This window comes from Rousettus aegyptiacus, unplaced genomic scaffold (assembly GCF_014176215.1).
Source record: "Rousettus aegyptiacus isolate mRouAeg1 unplaced genomic scaffold, mRouAeg1.p scaffold_m13_p_13, whole genome shotgun sequence".
Classification (NCBI taxonomy): Eukaryota; Metazoa; Chordata; class Mammalia; order Chiroptera; family Pteropodidae; genus Rousettus; species Rousettus aegyptiacus.
In genome coordinates this window covers 70,919,646-70,926,484 of record NW_023416288.1, presented here as the reverse complement: position 1 = coordinate 70,926,484, position 6,839 = coordinate 70,919,646, and the positions used below count along the sequence as shown (strand labels likewise).

General features: G+C 39.3%; 1 pseudogene; it reads right to left on the bottom strand.

Annotated features, from left to right (window-relative positions):
- Window positions 1–1,201: 1,201 nt before the first annotated feature.
- LOC118611143 lies at window positions 1,202–1,320 on the bottom strand (annotated as a pseudogene).
- Between the last annotated feature and the right edge of the window lie 5,519 nt (window positions 1,321–6,839).

The following is a 6,839-nucleotide window of genomic DNA, read 5'->3' as shown; positions in this document are numbered from 1 at the left end:
AGTGCTCTTCAGCCCTGACCTTTACAAATCTCCATTGGTATTTCTATTTCCTGTGACCTATGTTACTTTGGTTGTGACTCATCTTGATGAATATCCTTTTCGAAAACACTGCATTGAAGGACAGCTAGAAAATTCTAGGAGCTTATCCAAGTTCTAATTGAGATGCAATTCCCCACCCTCACGGCCTTTTATTGAGCAACCCTTTTTACACTTGTTTTCCAAGTTTCCAGATTACTCATTTTAGACTTCAATTGCCCGGACACTACCTACTTCCATACCCACAATAAGAGGAAAACAAGAGGTGTCTGCAATAAAGATAGTATCTAGGATGAGGGCTGGTATGTGGGGTGGTGCCGTCTTTGCTGTGAAACTACAGGAAACAGGGAAGAGGAAGGCCAGCTTTCCAGGAGGGAGCTGAGTAATCCCAGCGGGACATCCCATCTCAGATCTTGGTGGTTGTATTACTTGGGCTTTTCAAGGTCACAAAAAGAAGTTCTATACACATCACTTTCAATGATGGCATTTTATTGTCAGAATATGTGAGAACTTGGGATTGGATGGGAAATTTCCTCCTCAGCTGCACAACTCTTCCTTGTTTCTGGGCTTCAGAGCTGAGATGATCAGTAGCAAACTTCTTACCTAATGATCAAAGGGCAGAGAGGTAATGTCTTATCTTTGTTTCCCCTCACACAGCAGAGTGTTTGACTGCGTCACCTTGGGCTTCTCACTGTGGAGCTCTCTGACTAGAAATGGTTCCTAACAATTTACCTCTTTAATAGTCAGCTTCTCTAGTATCCGAGATTTTTGACCAGAGGCTTTGGAGATCTACTAACCTCTGTAATTATATGCCTGAATGAGGAGGGCCTGTCTATATGTGCATTTTATGGCCCCTGTCTCTGTGCAGAAGTAACCAGAATGGTTTTTAGTATTTCTGATGTTGACTCAGACCCAGTCAACAACAGTTTCAAAGCAAATGAACATCAAGTTTAAGAAGAAAGTCCAAACACTGTTCTTCAGTCACAAAGATGAAATGGGTGACATGAATTTTTGTTGCTTTTTTAGTCAGTTTTTTTAAGACAGATCCTCTTACTTCTTCTTCTTCCTCTTTTTTTTTTTTTTTTTTTTTGCGAGGCAACCCTTGGTTGACCTCACAGATTGCAAAGACCTTGTCAGCGTACAATCTTTTATTTTTTACTTTTCATGCCTACGGCACCTGGCCTTCCTAGGTCATCTTCCATTCAAGTACTAATCAGGCCCAACTCTGCTTAGCTTCTAAGATCAGACGGGATCGGGCTTGTTCAGGGTGGTATGGCTGTAGACTAGATCCTCCTACTTCTTAATATAATCAGTCACTTTTAAAGCCTGGAGTCTGCCTGGGTACTGAGTTAGAGAAAATGGAGGGGAGATTTGGATGCTGTTGGTTCTGGAGCCAAGTAATATGTGATGCACATGTTCAACCTGATGTCATTAACGCTATGAGTGAATGAACCAACCACCAGCAGCAAAGCTAACCAAAGCCAGGAAACAAAATTTATTTTGATTTATGTCCTTTAGCTCAATGACATTAAAAAGGTGATAATATGAATATATCATAAAGGTCTTACAATTTTTTAAAACACATCTGTTGGGACAAAGGATGATCACTGTTCTATTCAACTCCATCGGCATCAAGGATCACTTACAATTTTTGCACAATCTTCCTAGGGAAGATCAATGTAATTTGTAAGAAATACTCTTAATTTTCATTCTTTGAGAAAGTGGAACTCTTATTTAAAAGGGAATAAATGTCCATTTCATTAAAAAATGAATTTAATACTTTCACTTATATTTTCTGCCTTTGTTTTAGGAGATTTTTGTTTTTCAATACCAGATCTTTTATTATAATATTCTATCCTTTAAGGTTGATAAAAAGCCCATATTTCAATAACATGTTCTAAATAAATTTTGAATAAAGCTTTCGTATAAATAATAGATTCTGGGAAAGGCATTTAAAGCATGATGATTACATTTTACTTTGCTCTTTGCAGTTGGAAGGGACTGGAACAATGCTTAAATTGAAACAAAGTCCCTCTGAAGAAAGACAAGTCAACACAACCAGCTGGCATTATGTTTATCTTCTCAGCATTTTTTTTAAAACTTTTTTGGCTCTGCTTCTGACCTTGCCTTTTGTATTATGGTTCATTTGGTTTTCAGAGAGCTTGGTTCTTTTTATTTTATTTGCACACACATTCTATTTGTTGGAAGAACTTTCATTAAATTATCTTGTCAGCTCCCACCAAACTTTCTTTTCATGGCTTTTTGGGGCTGTGTTGTAAGAACCCATGGCAAACCTAGAGGTCCCAAAGGAATGTGTGCTGAATCTTTTTGAAACATGATTGCCCTGGATCCTGTGCGATCTCTGCCTCTGGGAAAATAGCAGGGAGAAGAGCCTGAATCTCTCATAATGAACAGATTTTTCTTTGAAGTAGCTTTGTAAAGTAGTTATGCCTCAAGAACTGATACCAAGCTGAGCGGCCAGCAGGATATTATCAATAAAAGTAAAATATGCAGCTCTCCTGCAGGTAGTCCTTGGGTGGTATTTATCCTTATGATTTCTGTCTGGTGCTGTTGAGTATCTCAGGAAGCCCAGGAAGTTACCCCTTTCTCCTTCAAGACAAATGGGTAATTGCTTTCAGGCTTTTTGCTATGAAGACAAAAACAATAAAACCAGCTATGCCAACCACATCTTATTTCAGTGACCAGTTTTATTTCCTCTCATGGACAGTATGGCCATTGGTGACTGTGAATCATAGCATTAGGTTATTGTGGCTGACAGAGTGTATCAGACCGTGAGCTCTCCCTAGGCAGGCTGTCTATGTTAGGAGTGCAGTCCCAGGCAGTCAGTGATCCCTCTTCAGGCTTTCTTTTGTTGGAGAAAAATTTGGAGAGAACAAAGAATCTGTTTTCTTATCTTTTTAAAACTGTGAAAGCGTCATCTTAATTTAAAAATACACTAAACTGACAATTTATATTCAAAACAAAGTGATATACAAATTAGAGAAAAATATTTTTAAAATGCCATCTTCTAGGTTTGATTTAAACATTCTTATTCTTAAATTAAAGATTAATGAGCTCGGCTAGAAAGGTAAAAGAGTTAACCCCCCAGGCTCTGCCTCAGGGAATTTGTTTAATAGTGGTAGGCACACTGGGAAACCACTCACTTTCCACCCAGTGTGAGAGTTACCCCTCCCTCCCACCAAAACGGGCAGAGAAGGGAGCTATCTCTGCAGAAAGGCCAGGCACAGTGAGCTAGGCCAAACCATATGAAGTTGCTGATGTTGACCACGTTTGCCCAACCAAAGGAATAATTTCATAATATTCAACATAATAGAATCAACAACTTCTCTAAGGGGGACCATGGCTTTTTCCATTTTTTTCTTTCTGCCATGCTTGAGCAGATATTCCCAGTACAAAATAAAACTCGCTCTGCCCCTAAAACAGGCAGGAAATGTTTTCTTCTCCCCCATTCTTCTTCGGGATCACAAAATATCTTGAAGTGTTCCATGAAACCTCAACAGTATACTTGCTCTCTCCTGAAAAGTCCAGGCTTCTCCATCCCCACTGGCCTCAACTTTCTCACCTGTGTTTACTGGGGCAGGGGTGGTGCAGATGAGGGAATGTTTTTTTCCACATGTATAAAATTATTTTTCCATAGGGTTGATTTAGTTATTCTCAATTCTTATTTTCTAATGCTTTGCATATAAAAACTCTTTCAGATATTGTTAACAATACATATCTATAACCTCAACTGATTATTTCAGGTTGGCTGTGTCTGCATGAGGGTAGGACAAGCAAGCATCGTTCTTATATAATACTGCAGTTTAATGAGTGTTAGGCCTATCAAGGTGTGTTCTGTGTTGCACTTACATACATTTTGGCTTTCCTAGAGGCTGTCTTGTATTTATATGACTCATACATCTATGTGCTTGGCTTTCTGTCAGTACAGGTAATAGCAATGTGTGCTTGCTCATTGTACCTGCTATTAAACTGAGTACTTATTCCTTGGCATGGGGAAATAGCTTCAGATAAATGTCCAACAGACCAGACCAGTTCACAGTTAGTTCCTCACCTAGAATAATCTTGCCTTCTGAGGAATCTCCAACATTTGAAATGGAGGAACTTTCAGAGTACTGTTGAACTCTTTTCAACATTTTTTTCTATATCGACTTCAGAATATCTTTTGATTAAGAGTGGTTTTTTTGAAAAAAAAAAAAAGAAGTGGTATTTTATAAGTTCCCTAGGGATGTTGTAACAAAGACCACAAACTGGGTAGATTAAAACAACAGTAGTTATTCTCCCATAGTTCTGAAAGTTCTAGAAGTTTAAAGTCAAAGTGTTGGCAGGGCTATGTTCTTTCTGAAGTCTCTAGGTTAGAATCCTCCTTGCTTTTCCCTAGCTTGTGGTAATTACCACCAGTCCTTGATGTTCCTTGGCCTGTAAATTGTCACTCCAATCTCTGCTTTTGTTTCTGGGTGTTGGAATTTCCCTTTCCTTATAAGCATAATAGTCAGTGGATAAAGGCCCACCTCCGTCCTCAACTTAATGTGATCATATCTGCAAAACCCTGTTCCCAAATAAGGTCACACTCACAAGTTTCAATGGAGATGAATTTTGAGGGGATATTATTAAACTCAGTATAGGTAGTCTTAAAGATATTCCTCTAAATTCTTTTAAACAAAACTAAATATGATTCAAACAAATGCCTATACTGGTACTGAATAATCACTGCCATATCCAAAGCTGCACCAGTACCACATTTGTATTCATTTTACAAATACTTATTGAGAGTCTCTCGTAGGACCATAAACCGAAAAGAAAAATTAAAGGCTTGCAGGCTTTATGTCTTCGTGTTCCTGACAACTGAGATAAGAAACCAAGGTTAAGGGTTCATAAAGGTAAAGGAGAAGGAATAGGTTTAGGTGTGAACATGTTGACTTTCAGGAAATTGTCTGACATCCATCTGAGTCAATTAGATTCAAGTATTTACGACCTATCATATAGATATTTATTTTTGGTATACATCAGCATAGAGGTTGTTAAAACCATGGGAGTGGATGAGATTCTTCAGGAAAAGTACAGTTAGTAGAAAAACAAGTACAAAGGTAGATTGTGCTTGAACTTTATAGGTGAACAGATACAGCGGGTCCAGTGAAGGAGCCTGAGAAACAACCACCAGCAAGGAGAAAGAGGACTGAAAGAGCTTGGTGTCCTGGAGGCAGAGGGCGAAGAAAGGCTGTGTGGTGGGCTGGTCAGTGTGCCTAATACAGCACGGAAGTGTAATAATTTAAGGCTTAAAAACTTCCCATTGGTTCTGGGAATTTTCTAATTCACTGGTGACTTGAGGAATAGCAGTTTCACTAATAGAATAAGTACAGAGCACATTTTAGTTGGTTAAAAATAAGGGATGGGAGTAAAAAGCTGAATGAGAAGACGTGGAAAGAGATGTCAGTTGTTAGAAGGTAGTCCTTTTTATTTTTTAATGGGGGCTTTTTGAAGTTACCTGCTGGCTTAAGGAAAGAAAATGAGAGAAGATAAAGCAGATCAAGTAGGTTATTGAAGGAATGAGGTCCTGGGGTCACTGTATAGGTGAAAGGGATAACTTCATCCCTTATAATAAGAAGTGTCTTAGTTTGGGTTGTCTAAGAAGCAGACACCAACATATGATTAGATGTGTAAGAGATCTGAGGTGCAGGGTAGGGGCAGTTGTGAAGGATGAGGAGGAAGGAGCAAGAGAGAGCGAGAAGATGCTTCGCAACTCAGTGGAGGTCTGACATCTGTGAAAGAAAGGGGACAAAAGGAAATTAAGCAGGTAATATCTCAGCTGTAGGACAGTTCCAAGGAAATTTTGGCCATGCCTTTGGAATGCCAAAGTCTTTGGTTTAAAAAGTCCCATGTCTCACTAGAATGGGCCTGTCAGTATCCCTCCAATGCCCAGTCACTGGCTGGGGGTGGCATGTGGGGAACCTGGCTTCAAAACAAATGCAGGCATGGACCCCCAGGGACAGCAGCTGAGTCATCAGCCATTATGCTTGCTGCATCAGGAAATCTGGACAGTGCATTTTCGTGGTAAAACATTGATATATTTGTGGCTGGTTTTGGATGTCAAGAAAAGAAGAGAACAAGAAGATAAGGAAATTTCTAGCTGGTGGCCTCGTTTCTCTTTTAAGTAAGAAGCATCATGGTTTAGTTTGGCTAGAATGAGAAAAGAGAACAGAACTGGGGAAGGGATTCGTGTGACGAAGGTTTGGAATAACAGAAAGAGAAAGAAGATAAATAATTTTGTGCCACACGAAGTCTCATTAAGAATGAAAACTGTGATGAACTGTGTGTACAGTGGCACTAACAAGGCATAAATGTGTTTTCCTCCAGAGGGGTGTGGTAAGAACAGAGAAAGCAGATTTTATTACCGATCTCTTTGCTGTTAACGCCACCACCACCAGTTCCCAGACTGCCTTAGGGTTAAACTTCTTAAGTTATTAGTAGGCTATCAGTTTGGATTTTTCATTTTATTAAATGCAAAAAATATAGATTAGTTGAGCATTTGATATATATAAAGAACCCACAGAGATATAAAATGGGTTTTTGTCCTCAGAGAATGTGTAACTTAATAATAGCAAGGCCTAGGATGCAAGGGAGACTATGAAAACAGGTATGAGAGGCACTAACAAAGTCTGTGGAACTTCTAAAAGGCATATAGAGCCACGTGAGCTCATGAAGCGGGATAGGGGTGTATCCATTAAGCCACTGTGGTGGTGGCTTTGGGTTGGGACTCCTAGAGTGAATATAATTGTGACAGTCTT